Raw genomic sequence first — 21,278 nt, 5'->3', positions numbered from 1 at the left:
AAAAATTCAACTAGCTTTGATATTTTTGAAAAATTAAACTTTAGAACAACAATAATGCTGTTTTAGATACAGATATTATTCAAAATTCATTGTTTACAGGATTTATGATTTGAAAACTGATAAACTGAGGCAGACCTAGCTCCACTCTTCCTTTTGAACTATAGCATGTGTTTGTAAGACTAAGACTAACTTTCATATGGAAATCAAACCCATTTGTCATCTCCTGTACTTTGTTTGCTAATATGAGAAATTTAAACAAATGACTTTATACTTTTATTCTACTTCATTCTCCAATAAATAAATAAATAAACAAATGAACAACAAATAAGCATCCTGGAGGGCTAGAAATCTGCTTTGCTTTTTAAATTATGACACTCAGTTTCAGAATTTGTAGTACCTTGTTCCAAATTCTGAATCAGATGCCTTCAAGCTGAGGGATCCATTAGAAAGAAACTTTCTATTTTCTTAGTTATCCAATTACATAAAAATAATAATTTTCAGAGAATTTATGTAACTAATAAAGAGAAAAAAGGAAAAGAATATGGTTTTTAATACAAGAACAAAATCAACAAATATAAATACAAGTGTTTTGATATACACATGTATTCAAGTATACACATAAAACATATACATATATAAAAATTATATTTATGCATATATATGCACAATACATTTGCTCACACACATACACACACACACATACACACACACACACACACACACACACACACATATATAAATATTACCAGATACCTAATATGGAATAGAACCCTCTTTTAGGGAACTAGAAAGGACATTATAATGTTTTACACAAATTTTTAAAATAGCAGGCTATTGTTTCAGAATGCAGAGATGACTTTCATTATTTCTTAGGTCTTCATGACTTATTTACATAAATCAAAGACTGTATGTATGTATGTATGTATGCATGTATACATATATATATATATAAGTTCATGTACAACACAAGATCCAAGAGACCTGAAAGATGAACAGTTCTTGTAGCAAGAGAACTCAGCAGGTACCACATCCAAATAGCAGTCCTGAGTGAAACAATGTTGGCAAATAAAAGTCAACTTACTGAATTAGGAGTTAGATACACAATTTTCCTGCAGTGAACAGTGACAGGAAGTGCCATGAATTGGGATAAGTTTTGTTATTAAAATTTATCTAGTCAACAAGCTTGTATGCCTACCAAAAGGAGTGAATGACATACGCATGACAATGTGATCACCACTTGCAGGAAAATGCCAAACCACCATCATAAGTACCCATGCTACCACTATGAGGAACCCTGATGAAATCAAAGAAAAATTTTATGAAGCTCTGGAGACCCAAAAGAAGAAAAGTTTATAATTCTGAGGAATTTTAATACTATAGAACACTCAGCCTACCAGATATGGCAAGGAGTCCTTGAGAGGAACTGAGTGGAAACCAGAACACAATGATCACTTACAACTTAAGACTTGTGCATCTCATGACCGTCTCATCACAAACATTGTCTTCCTAAACATAATAAACAATTACCAAAATGTAATAAAACTAATATTTACAAAAATATGTAGCCCAGGTTAAATGAAGGGGAAATTAAATAACCTAAACAATCCTATCTCAGAAAAAGAAATTCAACAAGTCATTAATTATTGAACTCCCTAAGAAAAAATCTCCAGGGGCAGATGGATTCACAAGTGAATTCTATCAAACATTTAAGGAACAATTGATTCCAATTCTATATAAACTCTTTGGAAAAATAGGTGAAGATGGAACTCTGCCTAACTTTTTCTATGATACCAATATAGTGCTGATACCTAAACCAGGAAGAGTTAAAACAGAGAAAGAAAATTATAGATCTATCTCCCCTGATGAATATAGATGCAAAAATCTTAAATAAAATCTTAGCAAAATGATTACAACAAGTTAGCACTGGAATAATACATTATGATCAAGTAGAATTTATCCAGGGAATGCACAGTTGGTTCAAGATTAGGAAAACTGTTAGAATAATTAATTATATCAATAACAAACCTATCAGAAATTATATGATCATATCAATAGATGCTGAAAAAGCTTCTGACAAAATACAGCATCCATTCCTACTAAAAACACTAGAGAGTACAGGAATAAATGGACTGTTCCTTAGAATAATCAGCAGTATCTATATGAAGCCATCAACAAGCATTCTATGCAATGGGAATAGTCTAGAGGCATTCTCAATAAGATCAGGGATGAAACAAGGATGCCCACTATCACCACTACTATTCAATATTGTATTAGAAATGTTAGTTTCAGCAATAAGAGAAGAAAAAGAAATTGAAGGAATTGGAACTGGGAAGGAAGAAACAAAACTCTCTTAGCAGATGACATGATGGTATACCTAGAGAATCCCAAAAAATCATCTAAAAACTACTAGAAATAATTAGCAACTTTAGCAAAGTCACAAGATATAAAAGCTCATAAATCCTCAGCATTTCTATATATGACTAGCAAGATACAGCAGAAAGAGTTAGAAAGAGAAGTTCCATTCAAAGTAACTTCAGACAATATAAAAATACCTGGGAGTCTACCTGCCAAGGCAAACTCAGAAACTTTTTGAAAGCAATTACAAAACATTTCTCACACAAATAAAATCAGATTTAAATAACTAGGTAAACATCAACTGCTCATGGATAGGCTGAGTTAATATAATAAAAATGACAATTCTACCAAAATTAAACTAATTGTTTAGTGCCCTACCAATCAAAATGCCAAAAAATTACTTTAATGAGTTAGAAAAAAAATTGCAAGTAAATTCATATGGGAGAAATAAAAAGTTGAGAATTTCCAGGGATTTAATGAAAAAATGCAAAAGAAGATTTGGTTCATAATTTTCTATTTGAAGATGATTATGGTAATCAGTGCAGCCTCTGAAACTGAGAAGCAACAAAATATGGATCGATTCTCTGTTGCTTGTGCTAATTTTGGTCTAACAATTAATATAAAGAAAATAAGCCAGCAGCACATCATCCATATGTGGAATCATGGATTACAGCCAATGAAGAAGTTTTGAGTACTAGAGACAAGTTACTTACTTTGGCAGTGTTCTTTGACAATTGACAAAGAGGTTAACACACACATTTCCAGACTAGCTCAGTATTTGGGAGTTTCCAAAAGAAAGTATGGGAGAGAAGAGGTACTATCAAATTTAAGGTCTACAGTCATTGTGCTGACCTCATTACTGCATGCCTGTGAAACCTGTACAATCTATCAGTACCATGAAACTAAATCACTTCCATTTCAATTGTCTTGGGAGACAGCTAGGTGGTACAGTGGATAGAGCACTGGTCCCTGGAGTCAGGAGGGTCTGAGTTCAAATATGGTCTCAAGACACTTGCTACTTACTAGCTATGTGACCCCATTGCCTTACAAAGCCAAAAACAAACCAATCAACAAATAAATAAAAATAAATAAATGTGCTTGCCAAAAAGACCATTTTATGGAGAACTCACAGAGGGCAAGTACTCACAGGAGACATTCTGAAGGTCTCTCAAGAACTTTGGAATTGATTTTTCATCTTGAGAGACATTGGTACATGACTGTCCAACAATGCCCCATCAGAGAGGGTGCTGTACTCTATGAACAAGGCACAATTGAAGCAGCTCAAAGGAAACATGATAGGTGAAAGTTTTGAATACCCACCCCAAGTATTCACATGAATTATTCATGCCCAATCTGTGGTAGAGCACTCCAAGCTCATATTAGTCTAATCAGCCACAGTTGGATACACTGTAAGAGATGTCATTTTGGTCTTCTTCAATAATAAAGTACTAGAACCAAGTACCTAAATTCAATATACTACCAAATCTTTAAATGTATCTCTCATATTAACAATATATATATATATATATATATATATATATATATATATATATTCTCTCCAATTATGCAGTTGACAACACATCCCTATCTTCTCCTGTGCTATTCTTGTCCATGCCTTTCCATGAAGGATTTCATGAATTCTTCATAGAAAATTAATCAAAGAAGTTGGGGATCAGGGGCGGCTAGGTGACGCAGTGGATAAAACACCGGTCTTGGAGTCAGGAGTACCTGGGTTCAAATCCGGACTCAAACACTTAATAATTACCTAGCTGTATGGCCTCGGGCAAGCCACTTAACCCCATTTTCCTTGCAAAAACCTAAAAAAACCAAGTTGGGGATCAGTGGAAGTTGGATTTCAGTCCTCCTCATGAAATTTTCTCTCCTTCACTCCCACCCCCATTGAGAAAGCCAGCAATTTGAAATAGGTTGTACATGTGTAGTCATGCAAAACAGATTTCCATGTAAGTCATTCTGTGAAAAAAAACAAAAAAACATGAAAAAAAAGTAAAGAAAATATCTTTGATATGCATTCAAGTTCTACCAGTTCTTTCTCTGGAGATGGATAGCACCTTTTATCATGTCCTACAGAATTGACTTCAATCATTGTATTGCTAAAAATAGCTGTTATTCACAGTAGATAATATAAAATATTATTGCTCCTATATTACTTTACAAATAAATTCTCATTTAATCCTCATAACAATCTCAGGAGACAGCTGATATTATTATCTGCATTTTATAGATGAGGAAACTAAGGCAAACAGAGATTAAGTAAATTGCCTAAGGTCATGCTGAACCAGAGTACCCTAGCCTAAGATAAAGGCATTTCTTTTAACTCTATGTCTGGGAGCAAAGGGGCATCTATATGACATAGTGGATAGAATGTTAGGCCTAGGGTCAGGAACATTCATCTCCCTGAGTTCAAATCTGGTCTCAGACACTTGCTAGCTATGTGTCCTTGGGCAACTCACTTAACTCTGTTTGTCTTAGCTTCCTCTTCTGTCTGAGGCTGTATTTGGACTTAGGTCTTAACTAATTACAGGTCCAACCAGGGCTCTGCACATTGTGTCTCCTGATTGCCTTCTAAAATGTAGAAATAAAAGTAAGATTAGGTATATGTTATTTGAACTCATGTATTCATCAGGAATAATTCATGAAATAATTCATGAAATATTGTCATTAATGCCATTTTCTAAGATATAAGTAGTTAGCTAGAGAGTAAATTCTTTGGAAACTGGCATTTTTCAGCAAGATAGGTCCAGCAAAAAAAAAAAATCTGTTAATATACTCTTATATATAATTGAAACTAATGTATGAGAATTATGAACTTTTTATTCTATCTCCAAATTTAAAAGATTTTTTTGAAGCATGCAACATCAGTCAGCCTGAACAATGGTTATGGCTGGCTACCAAAATTGAAATCTCCTTTTAAGTGTGTGAGTGTGTGTGTGTGTGTGTGTGTGTGTGTGTGTGTGTGTATGTTTTGGTCTGAGACTAGACTTCTCACTATCTAGCTTTGTGACCTTAGAAAAGTCACTTTATTTTTCTGAGATTAATTTTCTCATCTTTAAAATTAGGGGTTTGGAAAAACATAGTGCCAAAAATCCATAGATTGAAAATTCTATAATTAACAACAAAAAAATAAAATATCTAAATTTAGTCCACAAAAGTCAAAATAGATTTTAATAGAAATTTACTTAAGGTTTGGTTTAAATTTGTGAGAAATCATAAAAGGAACAATCCTTGAAGAAATGGGATGACATGATTTGTTATTTGTCATATAGTTTACTCCTTGCTTAAGGATTTGATGTCTTCACTTTGCTTTTAGAATAAAATGTTGACATGGATTACTGCCCTTTTATAAAAATAGTTTTTATTATTTTTGGCTGGAAACCTGTGAGTGATGAAGAATAAGCTCCAAATAACAAATCAGCATATCAGCTCCAGTAGTGTTACCTCCTCCTCCCCCTTATAACCAGCCCCAGTCCCAGTCTCAATCCCAGCCCCATTAATCAGAACACTGGGTGAAATACAGGCTTAACTATAAATAGACTAAATTGACTTAACTAAGTTTAACATAGAGGGGAAAAAATGGAGTGGGTTCCAACTTGGCTGCTTTCTTCTTCATTCTTGAACCTGTTCCAGAGGGGTCACCAGTTCCCTGCAAATTTTTCTTTCTCTTCTAACAGACTTAATCTTCTCCCCAAATTATAACTCACAAGGTAGTCACACAAATTTACTATGGTCTTACTTTGAAGTCCTCTCTCTAAATCCATAGCAAGACATGAAATATTAAACTCATTGGCACACTGGTAATTCCTAGAAATACCCTTGGGAAATGTTATAGAATTACTGAATCAGGGTTAGGATTACATTTTAGATTTGGAAGGATTCTCAGAGACCATTTAATTTGATTTGTACTGAACAAGAATCCCCTCTTCATCATATGCTCTTCACCTTTTTTGTGTCATGGACACTTTTGGTACTCTGGTGAAACCTATTGGCCCCTTCTCAAAATAACGTTTTTGAATGCATAAAATAAAATACATGGAGTTTACAAAGGAAATCAATTCTATTGAAATTAGTTGTCAAAATATTAAAAGTTATGGGGCGGCTAGATGGCACAGTGGATAGAGCACCGGTCCTGGAGTCAGGAGTACCTGAGTTCAAATTTGGCCTCAGACACTTAATAATTACCTAGCTGTGGGGCCTTGGGCAAGCCACTTAACCCCATTTGCCTTGCATAAACCTAAAAAAAATATTAAAAGTTAGCAAGTTCATAGACCTCATGTTAAGAGCTCCTACTTTATATCACTGCCAATATCTAATACTTTACATAGCATCTGTCATTTTGAAAAACAAAGCATCACTTACTGCTTCAAATGTTACTCTAAGTATACCATAAGGCTCAATATTACATATAATCCAAAAGGTGAAAGGAAATACACATGGCAGGGGGGGAAGATGTCATTTGCTTTAAAATATCAGTGGGAACTTGTGCATGAGAAACTTAAATTATATTATCAGGATTATCAAAGAAGTGGGTTGCTGGCAATGTAAGAATGATAACCACAGATAGTTGATCCCAGAAGTTTGTTATTATTTTTTTTTCAGTAACTAAAAGAACAAGGTGTTCAGAACACTAGATGATTTTTCCTTTTGAACGTTTCTGCACAAGAATATTTCAGGGTTGAGGGTTTCAATCTACAATTTGAGGGGTTATTTCTACTATAGAAAACCCACCTATATTCTAAAACTTCTTTCAAGTACACGATTCAAATTGTGGAAGAACATAAGCATGTTTGAGTCAGAAATAAAAAAAAAAAAGTAGGAGAATATGTTGAGATATGAGGCCATCTAAAGAGTAAAAATGACATGAAATCATCAGTTTTAGATAAAGTTTCATATTTGAAATTGCTTTTCCCTAGTGGTTGAAAATCAAAACATTCATATAAAAGGGGAAGATGTCAGGGATTTGGGTTTTATCAGCATTTCCAAATTAACATTACTATGTAGGTCAATTTGGAGTGCTGGTCTTACAGTCAAGATATAAATTTGAAAGCTGTCTCAGACTTTTATTTTTTGTTTTTATTTTCATCTGCATGTACATGTATATTTTTAAGTTACAAAATTTCCTTCTACCCTCCCTTACCATCTTTCTCCCCTCAGTGATAATCAGGTTAGGATTGTATGTACATATTTTGATAAACTATTTTCAGATTAGCTATTTTCAGTATGAGGAATTAGAATTAAAGGAAAGAGATGCATAAGAGATAATTTTTATAAAGTGTTCATCAGATTCTGAAAGGTTGGGATTTTTTTGTGTGTTTTGTTTTGTTTTTCTTCCTCTGGATGGGGATAACATAGTCCATAGCTGGTCTAATACAGTTGTACTAGCTCTCTGAATTGCTAAGAGGAGCTGCTTCCATCAAGGTTGTTCACTTCACAATGTTGTTGTTGACATCTATATTGTTCTCTTGGTTCTTCTCCCTTCGCTCAGCATCAGATCAAATAAGTCATTCCATGCTTCTCCAGAGTCCGATTATTTATGGTTTCTTATGGAACAATAGTCTTCCATAATATTCATCTACCATAACTTGTTTAACCATTCCTCAATTGATGGGCAAACCCTTAATTTCCAATTCTTTGCCACTACAAAAAAAAAACTGCTATGAAGAAACATGTAGGACTTTTTCCTTTTTTTATAATTTCTTCAGGATACAGACCTAGAACTGGAATTGTTGGGTCAAAGAGTATGAACAGTTTATTGCTCTTTGGGCATAGTTCCATATTGCTCTTCAGAAATGCTAGATCCATTCACAACTGTCTCAGACTTTTATTAGCTAGGTAACCTTGGGCAAATCACAACCTTTGTTTCATTATCTGTAAAATGGTTAATGTACCCAATATACATATAAGTTAATATACACTAAGAACTTTGAAGCTTTAAAATACTATAAAATAGGAAGTATTCTTATTATAAAGATAGTCAAAAGTTGATGGCACCTTATTTGAACTGGAGATACTAGAGAACGGAATTTGTACAGATTCCAAATCTGATTTATGTCTTCATCTATAAAGTGAAACTGATTATAACTAAACTGCCTCACTCATAAGGTTTGTGAAAAGATAAAATGAAATAACAGATATCATATGAAAGCACATTGCTAGGAATAGAATATTATCTAAATTTATGGTTTTTCCAACTTTTATTAAATTGCCTGATATATCTGAAACAATGCTGTCTCTTTAAAAATGGAGAGTCATTATTTGGATGGAACATATTTAGACTCTTTGTGGCTTATATTTTTCTTTTAAAAATTCAAAAAGACAATGATCTCTATCTCTGTCGCTTTCTCTATCTGTTTCTCTGTTTCTCTCTCTCTCTCTCCCTCTCCTTCCCTCCCTCTCTTTCCCTCCCTCCCTCTCTCTTTCCCTTGCTCTTTATTTAAAAGTGCATTTTCTAATAAGTATACAAAGTGATTCCACATTGTAAACTATATCAATAGTTTTTTTAATATACTAGTTGAATGGCAAGTATACTAATAAAAGAATGTTTCCTCTTCTGGCTATCCAAATCTTTGAGAGGTAGTAGCACTAAATCTTGGCTACATATGTTTTATTTGTATAAAACTTTATAATTTAAAGTAATTCAAAGTATCCAATTTAAACCTCACAGTGTACTCTATCTCTTGCTTATTCATAAATTGTTTGCCTATCCATAAATCTATGTTCCATGTTCTTCAAATTTTCTTATAATATCTTTCTTAATATCTAGATCATATAACCATTTTGATCTTATCTTGGTAAATGGTATAAGATGTGTCTACGCCCACTTTCAGCCAGACTACTTTCCAATTTTCTCAAAAATTTTTACCAAAGAATGAATTTTTATCCTCAAAACTTAAGTCTTTGCACTTGGTAAATACAAGGTTACTATATTTATTTTCTGCTATAAATTTTATGTCTACTTTGCTCCACTGATCAACCTTTCTATTTCTTAGTCAGTATCAGATAGTTTTAATAGTTACTACCATATATTTTAAGATCTGGTATTGCTAATCCTCCTAACTTTATATTTTTTCCATTAGTCCCTTTGATATTCTTGACTTTCTTCCCAAAGAAAGAGATCTCTTATTTCAAAATATATAAAGAATATTTATTATCAAATCTATAAGAATATGAATCATTCCCCAATTGATAAATGATCAAAGAATATAAATAGGCAGTTTTCCAATGAAGAAATCAAAACAATTATAATCTGTCTAAATTTAACATCTTTAATCCTATATTTCTGAGTAAAAATTGATTTCTCAGACTCTAATCAGGGTTTGTAAATCCGAATATTAACCTTTCTCCTCCTTAAGGCCTGTGTCTTTACAGCTACAAGTCTGAAGGGAGGCCCTGTCTGTTTCACACAACCTATTTCTCCTATCAGCATATGCAAATTTATATATGCATATGCATATGAAAGTTTAGTTTTCATAGCTGTATAGACAATCAGCTATAGAGATCATCCTGAAGAAGTAGGAACTAATCTGGTTACCCCAGAATAGGAGATAATAGTCCTCCTAACCAAATCCTTATCAGTTTTCTTACAATAGAACAGACCTTGTGAACAGATAAGAGAAATCATGAGTCAAATTAGTGACACCTTTATGTGCTAATGTGTAATTTGACTGATTGGCTGCAATAGTTTTATATCCCTTTGAATCAGGTTTGACATCTTTAATGATGTTATCTACCCAAAAGCGTTGGTAAAATGCTAGAGAATAAAACTTCATTGTAATCTAATTTTTTATTATTTCAATTTTAGCCTAAGAAAATTAAGGCTAACAAATTATATAAAAATGTGCTAAATCTTTATTGATTAGAGCAATGCAAATTAAAATATCCATGACATATCATCTGACATCTTTCAGATTGGCTAAAATGAATAAAGGGAAAAACAACAAATGTTGGAGGGGATATAGAAAAATTGTGACTAATTCAGTGTTGGTGGAATTGTGACCTGATCCAACCATTTAGGAGAACAATCTGGAATTATTCTAAAGAGTTACTAAACTGCCTATTTAATCTATTATTAAATCTATTTCCCAAGAGGATTAGAGAAAAAGAATCTACAAGTTCTAAAATATTTATAGCAGCTCCTTATGGCAGCAAAAAACCTGGAAATTGTGGAGATATTCATCAATTGGGGGAATGGCTGAAAATGGCATATGATAGTGATGGAACACTACCGTATTATAAGAAATGATGGGTTTGATGATGTTAGAAAAACATGGGGATGGCTAAGTGGCACAGTGGATAGAGCACAGGCCCAGGAGTCAGGAGTACCTGAGTTCAAATTCAGCCTCAGACACTTAATAATTACCTAGCTGTGTGGCCTTGGGCAAGCCATGTAACCCCATTGCCTTGCAAAAAAAAAAACTTAAAAAAAAGAAAAACATGAATAAATATGCATAAAATAATGAAAAACAAAATGAGCAGAACCAAGAGAACATTGTGTGCAGAAACAGAAATATTGTTTTAAGAACAACTTTGAGGGGCACAGTGGAAAGAGCACTAATCCTGGAGTCAGGAGTTCAAATTTGGGCCTTAATCACTTAATACTTAACCTTGGGCAAGTCAGTTAACCTCTTTGCCCCAAAGAAATAAAAAAACAAATCAATTATTATAAATACCCAAATTAACTACAAAAGACATAAGAAAACTCTGCATCTAGAAAAAGAACTGATAAAATAGAAATATGTACAGAATGATTTTAGACACACAAACACACACACACAACACACACAGTTGTGACTAATTGTAGTCATCTTTAAAACAGGAGGAAGGAAGAGAAAAAACATAATATTTGATTATATATTTAAAAGGAATAGCAAGTTGTACATAGTAGATTTGCTGCTTCATGTACAATAACCTTTTCTTTTTTTATTTTCCTATTAAGAAAATTCTTTTTTATTTTTTAGATTCAGAATAAAATAAATATTAAAAATTTAAAATGAAGATGTTCTTTTATCTCTATTCAATTGTTTATTGGGTTAATAACTAAGATAGACTGACTTGAAAAGCAGTAAAAGGTAGAAAAATATACTAGGCAAAACTGTCATCAAAATGTTTGATAGAGAGCAAAATATGAAATAAAAAATTAGATCACAAAAAAATCACTTAAAAGTTGAAGGAACAAAATTCACTACTATTACATCTGGTAAGCAACTACCCAATCAACACACTACTTTGACTTAACTTCAGAAAGGAAATTACATTATCTATGATTGAGGTATTTGAAAATTTTTCATTGGAAGCGTTTCCAGTTTAAATTTTATTATGTCCCCATTTAAAACGGTTTTATGCTTTGTAAATGATGTCTATGTACACAAAACATTTACATTGTTAACCACCATACTGTGGTTCTTATATTAAAAGATGGGAGATCAAAGTGTGATGAGATTGTTACAATACAAAGTTGTCAGTGCAGTGTGCACATTAAAAAGTGGATTGAACGGGCAGCTAGATAGTGTAGTGGATAAAGCACTGGCCCTGGAGTCAGGAGTACCTGGGTTCAAATCCGGTCTCAGACACTTAATAATTGCCTAGCTGTGTGGCCTTGGGCAAGTTATTTAACCCTGTTTGCCTTGTAAAAACCTTTTTTTAAAAAAGTGGATTGAAACTGGTCTCGTGGTAAACATTTTCTGCAGAGCTTCTTTATAAATGGACTTAACAAACCTGTCAAGTTAATACAAAGAGTGGAATGGATGGGTCATCTCACCCTCCCTCACTCTATTTCATCATTATGGGGCAGGAGGGTGGGGGAGGCAGAAATGGAAGTCTTACATGGCAATATTGAGTTTGTTATTGAAACTATGTGGAGATAATTAACTTCTGCTGTTGTTCTTCAGTCATTTCTGACTCTCTGACTCTGACTCTGACTCTCTGTGACCCACTTTCTTGGCACAGATACTCCAGCTCATTTTACAGATGAGGAGCTGGGGTAGAGTCAAATGACTTATCCAAGGTCACACAACTAGTAAGTGACTGAAGCCACATTTAAACTCCCAGAGATGAATCTTCCTGCCCAGGAGCAATGTTCTATCCACTGTGCCACCTCCAGTTTAACTCCTAGAGATATTCTTTTAAATATTTTCATGGCATTTTTCCTAGGCAGAGGTTGTAGATCTCCTACTTCCTATACACTTCACAAGTTGGTCACAACAAGAGTAGAGCCAAGATGATTAAGAGAAACCAGGAACTTTCAAAAGTTCTCAAATTACCTCAGAAACAACATTAAATAAAGGCTGTAAATGAATTCTGGAGTGACAGAACTCAAAAAAAGGATAGAGTAAAGCATTTTTCTAGCTTAAGATATTTTGGAAGGACTTCAGGAAAGTTCTGTCTCAGAGGGGGGAGAGCATTGTCTGGTGACTGGAGAAGAGACAGCACAGGAGGGGTGCGGAAGAAGCCACTGGAAGACAGCCACAGCAAAGAGCAGGAGTCAAGCCCCTTGGGTCATGGTTCAGTAGTAGGTCAGTGGCACAACAACCAGCTAGGTAGACTCCAATAGCAGTGCAGATGGCAAATTGAGAGTTCCAGACTGCCCCCCCCCCCCCCCGCCTTTACAACTAAGCCTCAGCTCAGTAAGCAGGCTGCTAGAGTTGGAAGGTCCCAACTTGGAAAGTTTGTGAGTGGGACCCTCCCCCAACATGAGAAGCTTGGGACAATGCCCCTGATGGTCCAAGGAGCAAAACTCAAAATGAGAAAGAAAACTCAGAGAAAAGTCCTTACCACAGAAAGCTTCTAGACTATAAGGAAGATCACAACACCATTTTAAAAGATGATGGCAAAAAAGTACTACAAATGAAGCCCCAGAAGGAAATATGAATTGGTCTCAAGTTTAGAAAGACCTCTTAGAAGAGCTCAAAAAAATCAGGTAGAAAAATTGAAAAAAGAAATACAATTAAAATTTTTAGAAAGTTTGGGGAAGAAGCACAAAAATTGACTGAAGAAAACAACCTCTTTAAAAATGCAATTGGGCAAATGGAAAAAGAAAACAACTCTTTAAAAAACAGAATTAATCAAATGGGAAAAAAAATCATTGAAGAAACAACTCCTTTATAAATATAATGTGGCAGGGGGTGGCTAGGTGGTGCAGTGGATAAAGCACCAGCTCTGGAGTCAGGAGTACCTGAGTTCAAATCCAGTCTCAGACACTTAATAATTACCTAGCTGTGTGGCCTTGGGCAAGCCACTTAACCCTATTGCCTTGCAAAAACCTAAAAAAAAAAATATATATATATATATATATAAAATGGGGCAAATGAAAAAGGAGATAGAAAAGCTCACTGAAGAAAATAAATCCTTAAAAATTAGAACTGAACTAGTGGAAGCTAATGACTTTATGAGACATCAAGCATCAGTCAAACAAAATGCAAAAAAATGAAAACAAGGTAAACACTACAGTATTCTCATTCAGTGGTTTATTAATAAATATCATTGGCTAACTTATTAGCCATGCTAGGTACTGCACCTTAAATCTATTAAGGTTGAGAATTTGGATAACTCAACCATGCCTTTTCTTTTTGTGTTTATTCCAGTCAATGTCTTTCTATATTTCCTCTATAAGGGTTCTATTTCTGCTTCTGGCTCTTAGCTTTGAAAATCCTTCATAACTTAACCCCTTTTCTTTTTCTATCTTATGACACTTTACTCCTTTCCATGTATTCTAAGTTCTATGGTACATTGGTCTCCTTTCTGTTCCTCCCACATAACCATCTATCTCTTTTGTCTAGGCTTTTTTCCCTGTTGTTCCCCCATGTCTGGAATTCTCTTCTTTTTCATCTCTGCCTCCAAGCTTCCCTGCGTTCCTTCAACATTTAGTTAAAATTTCACCTTCCACAAGAAATCTTTCCTTCCTTTGTGATCATGACATTCATTTTGAGTATATCTCATTTGTATATAGCTGTTTTTGTTGTCTCCTCCACATTATTGTGAGCTCTCTGAGGCTGAAGACTTTTTTTTGTCATTTTTTGTCTCCAGAGAACCATGCCTAAAACATAGATGCCCAATGCTTATTGACTTGATTTTTAATATTTCATAGTTAGCTGAGATACTTCAATGAATCATCTTTTCCATGTACTTAGGTGCTTGCTGCTATTGTTTTATTAAATTCTGAAGGGTAGACTAAATGAAAACATAATATTCCACTTCTGCTTTAATCAAACTGAGGCCTTAGCTTATAAGGTCCAAGGTCTCCCACTGCGGGTATCTCCTGTCATCTGGATCTATATCTGTCTACTGGACCCATTGGTCACAGAAAACATAATGAGATTGGTGACTTTGCACAGCCTCCCTGATGTCCCAGGAGTATCCCCCACTTAAATCCAACTCAGATGAAATTCATGACAGCACATCCCTGATGTCATGGTCCCCTTTGAGAATGAAGGACAAGCAACAACAAATCCTGAGTAATCAATTTTCTTTGAATTTTTTTACTTCCCTTTTTCTAGTCTTTTTTTCTTTACCTCCTTATCTGGTTTCCCTCAAAATTTTGGTAATGTATGAACAAATGATATAGTGATAAATTAGCATAGGTTTCCTATGTTCTTGAAGATTTGTTCCCAAAACTCTTAACTAAAGAGAAATCCTCACATTGAATACACTGTATTCTGACTTTCCTGTACAGTAGCTGTTTTTTGTAGAGATATAATGAGCAGACAAAAGTGAGAGGGCAGAGCTGAAATAATAGCTTGACAAAATCTGTATTGTTCCTATTGTTGCTTAATGGAATAGTTATGCTGAATCTCTGTGACTACATTTGGGAATTCTTGGCAAAGACACTGGAATAGTGTGTCATTTCCTTCTCTAGCTCATTTTACCATTGAGAAATTGAAGAAAACAAGATTAAGTGACTTATTCAGGGTCATACAAGTACTAAGTTTCTGAGACCAGATTTGAACGCAGATTCTCTTAACTCCAGACCCAGTACCGCTTTGTGCCACCTAGCTTTCACTATACAGCAGTACTCTTGTGATAACAAGGTACAGGGAACAAAATAAGCATACATCAACTGGAAGAATGGCTAAAAGAGTGGTGGTACATTACTGTCAAGGATATGACTGTGCTATAAGAAATGAAGGGTATGATTAAGTTCTCAGGACATGGTTTTTAGAGCTTCAGTAGGAAGCTTTATTAGCAGAGACAAAAGGTCAGGAAATGACAGAAATGAAAGAACATGATCAAGTCTGAAGCTTGCTATGGTTCAGCTGGTTCCATAAGTTCACTGAATCAGTTCATACAAATCATCCCTGTGAATTTTTCTAATATTCAATATTTCATGTTGCCTGAACAATAATACTTTGTTATATCCATATGCCTCAATTTGTTCGTCAATTCCCATAGGCACCAATTTTGCTTCCAGTTCTCTGAAATCACAGAAGTGTTGCTGTGAACATTTGGTAAAATATTAGACCATTCTGATTTTTATTTCCTAGATGTATATTCCTGCTGATGAGGTCTCTATTTTCTACCTCAGTTACTCTCAAGTCCCAGTTCTAAAACTCAGCTTTGTATCATTGAGCAAATCATTAAACTTCTTTGAGCTTCAGATTTTTCATCTGTAAAATAGGGACAGTAATATTTCCCCCATGTATCTCAGAAGGATATTATGAAAGTTTGGAGTTTTAATAAATTCCAAATGGAAATGCAATGGAAATATTCTTTGCTATTGATGTTACTGTTTTTAAAGCTTATAATGATATCTAGATATGTTAATGAGTAATAACTGTCCTGTGAGACTAATAATACAGTTACTGTTAGTTTCATTTTATATTCATGGTGAGACATTATGTGACTGGAATTATCCAAAGTCATATAGTTGTTTTGAGGAACAAATTAGATATTTGTTAAATATTTCATACATAATAGCTGCTTAATAAATCCTTATTCCTTTCTATTTCATTCCTCATGGTTAGGAAGTGATAACGTCCAGACTCAAGCTCAGGATTCTTGTCAGGGTCCGTGAATTTTTCAACCATCCCACACTACCTGATTTCTTCTATAAGAAGTACAGGGGAAAGGCGATAAGGGGAAGAAAATACAGTTGTACATACAAATATAAACATAAGTCCAACCTAATCAATGAGTAGTCTTTTGTTCTTATACACCAGGATCAAAAAAGAAATTCAGTATTAAAATAAATAGAATTCAGCAGAGTATTTCCATAAAAACATTCAGTAGGACATTAGCATTCTACCTTACATGACTTCAATGAGGTCAGGTTCTCTCCTTAATTCTATATAAACACTAAAGTGCTGCTGGGTTATCTTGCATGCTATTTATTATGGGACTATATTCAGAGAGCACAGAGAGAATACCAGTAAATAATAGATGACTAAATAGTTCTTTTTTTATTATTATACAAAGTATAAAAATACTACATCCTTGATTAACTACTTGTATTATTTACCATGGGATTATAAATTCACCACATATAGAATATTTTCAACTGCAAATCCCAAAATCCAGAGACAGAAGTCTGACAACAAATAACTATAACAGTATACTAGCTATGAGAAAGTTTATCAGTCATGAATAGCATATAAAAATGTTTTCAGTGTTGTTAGTCCCTTCTACTTGTCACCCAGGTCTGTATCTAGTACCTGGCAAGGTTGGGGCAGCAATATAAAAATACAAAAATACAAAAATAGGTCAAAAAAGACAAGTCACCAACGACATAAACACTAGCTGAACAAAATGAAATCAAATTGTATCTGGCACCATCTTCAAGCAAAAAATAGATGATAAAGTCTAATTTCAAATTCCCAAAGTTATCTTCTGTTGTAAGGCATCATCAAATAGTTCCACACTAATATTTGGAGAACATGCCTCAGAAATAATGATTAAGCTGCAGGATAAGGAATTAAGGAGAGTAGTCACTCCAACGCAGCCAGTTTTTCAATGTCATGCCGTACTTCCTTTGCATGCTCTTCAAATTCTGTTCTTTTCCGGGAGGTTTCCTTTATAATCTTGTTTTTGGCTCTTTCTTTGTCCAGTTTCAGGAACTCATTGAGTGTTAATTCTTCAATCTTCTTAATGCTGATAAAAGCACAATGAGATGAGTGCTTTTTATGTTCCAACACAAGACCATCCTCTGGTTCCCAAGCCTTCTAGTTCCTTGAAACAGAAGAAGCACTGGGCTAAATCAGGCTCGTTCTCACTTGGGCAATGGATGAACCCAACTTCAGCCATCTGCTCTGGAGTGCAGGCGCAGTTCTCTGTGAAAGGCCAGTTCTGGAAGGTGGAGATGCGGGTATCGAGCAAGTAGATCTGCCACATCGGGGCAGCGACAGGGCGCTCATCCTGCAGCCGGAACCACCGACCCTTTCAAATGCAGCCACCACGCGGCATGCCGGGAGCATAATGCAGATGACTAAATAGTTCTGCAAATTATCATTGAAGAACACTAGCAAAAGGCCATTTTTCTATTATACTTTGTTGGGCAATACACAAAAGAAAAGCATGTCTACCTTAGGCAAATACTTCTCCAAGGTGAAAACAACAGTGAATCTACCTACAGACACACACCGTCTATGTTTAATTGAATGTTCACCACTTTGATTTTGAATGAATCAGCACCACTGTGTAAGGATTGAATGAGATCCTCTACTGTAATATGTTAGTGTGTATTCAGCTCTAGAAATTTAAGAAGAAAATAGTCTTGGACTATTCTTCCTTTCTACTTGCTAAGATTCTTTTTTTTCATAAGATCTAAATATCATTTCTATTTAGATGTAAGAGGAAATAAATATTATTTCTCTAGTAAGCAATAATTATTTTTCTAATTTTTCTACAAAAATACTTAGAGCATATTCATTGTTATGTTAAAAACAAAAATAATAATGATAATAATAATAATAATGCTCAACATTTGAAAAGTTAAAGCATCTTTCATTTGTGTCCCTTCCTCACTCTAGCTCCCACTAGATGGAGGTATGAAATATCCTACTCCTCCCTCTCTAATCTTGGTAAATAATGATACAGGGACAATAAGGATTTTGTCTAATAAACAGGTAAAGGAGAGGAGAAAAGAAGACAAATTTAAGAATTAAATCTCTACAATCCTGGCCCTGGGTTTTCATATTAATATAGTATTGGGGAAATGTTTTAGCACTAATGTGTTTAATTTTAAGGCAGGCTGAAAAATAAAAAGTCAATTCAACAAATAATCATTGCATGAATCCAGTTTACACAAATTTTATGACTTTGGAAGAGTGAAACATGGATAGTGGAAATGACCCACAGATAAGAACATAAAAAGCATAAAGATGAGAGACCAAGGAAATCAAGAATAGAGGGTAGTACTTTGCTGAACTCGTTAACTTTTAAGTGACCATATGATGGGAAGACAGTAAGCCAGAGATGGGATGATGGTGTGAATGAACAATAAGGGGAAAAGGAGAAGGAAGGAGGGGATGTGAGAGAAATGAAGGAGTGGGAATTGGCAAGAGGGTTATTCATCTCAAAATGGATTGGTGGTTAATACCTTCAACTATGGCATAATAGAGATACAGTTGCTTGATTTGTAAGAAAAAAAAAATCTGAATTTGACTCCCAACGCAGATACTATATATATGACTGAGAAATTTACTTAACTTTTCTGAGATTCAGTTTACTTAAGTCCAAAATGAAAATAAAAAACAGCTATCTCACAAACTTACTGTGAGGAGGAAATGATAAAATTTTGTGAAGTGTTTCACAGAATTTTAAATGTGATACAGTGGCAACTGTTATTTTTAGACAAGTAATCATAGACTGATAATAGGAACTTCTTAATTGATATATACCCATGGAAAATAATTTGTAATATTTTCTTATTAGAACACTTCTGTGAAAATTTGGGAAGAAATCCATAGTAAGAACATTTTAATTAAAATTAAAATTAATTAATTAAAGCATAATCATAATTAAAAGCATAATCATAAAAATCAGAGGTTAACAAATTCTCCTACTCAGTTATAATAAAAAGACATTACATAGCTAAACTTCAACTGAATTCTCTTAGTCTTTTGCCAAGTATGATATCATGTTTAAATTACCAAAATACAGCTAATAATAGCTTCTGCTCTTAATTTACAAAATACAATTTTTAAATGTAATTTTTGGGAACCACTCAAATACTGGAAAGAAAAACTTAAAGAGTCCAACCAACAACTACAATTAAATAACATTTTGCCCATCAGACACACTGGAGTTTTTAAATATCCTTTCACTTATAATAGCTTTTGAAAAATATTAACTTGGGGCGGAGCCAAGATGGTGACAAGAAGGGATCAAGTCTTAGGCACTCTCTGATAAAAATGTGAAACTAAGGACTCTAACTAAACTTTCAAGAGACAGAACCCACAAAGGGAACCAGTGAGGCAGTTGTCCTACTCAAGGTAACCTGGAAAAGAGCAGAAAGGCTCTGCTCCCCAGAGTCAGAGGGGCAGCCCACCAGAGGGGTGGCCCACCAGAGCGAAAGAACTTCAGCCTCCCGGAGGCAGCCCCAGGGTGCTGGGAGCCACAGCTCACAGCAGCGGGGGAGGCTCCTGAGTTGCACCCTGAGGAGCACCAGGCATAAAGTGGGGGAACAGCAGGGGACCTCTGCAGGAGCCAGCACATGGAACCCAGCCCTCAGGGCACACAGCCAGCAGCTTGGTCTTTCAGCAGCCCAGATCCTGAAACAGAAGCATGCGGAGCCAGTGAGCAGAAGCCCCCAGGGCATGAGCCCATTGAGCTGAGGGAGGGGAGTAAAGAGAGACTGCTGAGCTTTATCCTCTGCCTCTGGAACAGGACTCTGGGGTTCTGACCACTTTCAGATCCTGATAGCAGTCTAGGCACCCCCCCATAGAACAGCAGAGCCCCCCACCTCAGCCCCATGGCAGAGGGGGGCACTTATGGTCATTCACAGACCAGGAGGGAGGACAGAGCCTCACACACTGAGACCCTTGTGGGAGTGCCCCAAAAGCTCAGGAAGCACCCCAAAACCAGACTCAGGCTCGGAAAATGAGCAAGCAGAGAAATAAGAGGAAGACCATTGAGAAATATTTTGCTCATGAGCCCAAGAAGGATCAAAATACTCAGTCTGAAGATGAGGAGGTACAAGCCCCTGCATCTAAAGACTCCAAGCAAAACAGAATTTGGGCTCAGGCTATGACAGAGTTCAAAAAAGACTTTGAAAATCAAATGAGGGAGTTGGAAGAAAAACTGGGAAAAGAAAGGAGAGAGATGCAGGAAAAACATGAAAATGAAGTCAGCAGCTTAGTCAAGGAAATCCAAAAAATGCTGAAGAAAACAGCATGCTAAAAACCAGCTCAGGTCAAATGGATAAAACAGTTCAAAAAGTTATTGAGGAGAAGAATGCCTTAAAAAGCAAAATTGGCCAGATGGAAAAAGAGATAAGAAAACCCTCTGAGGAGAACAAATCCTTCAGACAAAGAATAGAATTCAGGGAGATTGATGAATTTACCAGAAATCAGCAATCCATACTTCAAAACCAAAAAAATGAAAAATTAGAAGAAAATGTGAAATATCTCATTGAAAAGCAACTGATATGGAAAACAGATTTAGGAAAGATAATTTAAAAATTACTGGAATACCTGAAAGTCATGATCAGGAAAAGAGCCTTGACATCATTTTCAAAGAATTACTACAGGAAAATTTCCCTGATATTCTAGAAGCAGAGGGCAAAATAGAAATGGAGAGAATCCACCGATCCCCCCGAGAAAGAGATCCCAAAAAAACCAAACCCTAGGAATATTATAGCCAAGTGCCAGAACTCCCAAGTCAAAGAGAAAATATTACAAGCAGCCAGAAGGACACAGTTCAAATATCATGGAGCTGCAGTCAGGATCACACAGGACTTAGCAGCAACTACATTGGAAGCT

General features: G+C 35.1%; 1 pseudogene; it reads right to left on the bottom strand.

The window, feature by feature from the left end:
* LOC141491477 (baculoviral IAP repeat-containing protein 5 pseudogene) overlaps positions 1-21,278 on the bottom strand; it is a 104,680-nt pseudogene extending 83,402 nt beyond the window's left edge.

This window comes from Macrotis lagotis, chromosome 6, assembly GCF_037893015.1.
Source record: "Macrotis lagotis isolate mMagLag1 chromosome 6, bilby.v1.9.chrom.fasta, whole genome shotgun sequence".
Lineage (NCBI taxonomy): Eukaryota > Metazoa > Chordata > Mammalia > Peramelemorphia > Peramelidae > Macrotis > Macrotis lagotis.
The sequence above is the reverse complement of the archived record's forward strand: the minus strand, read 5'-3'. Positions and strand labels throughout refer to the sequence as shown.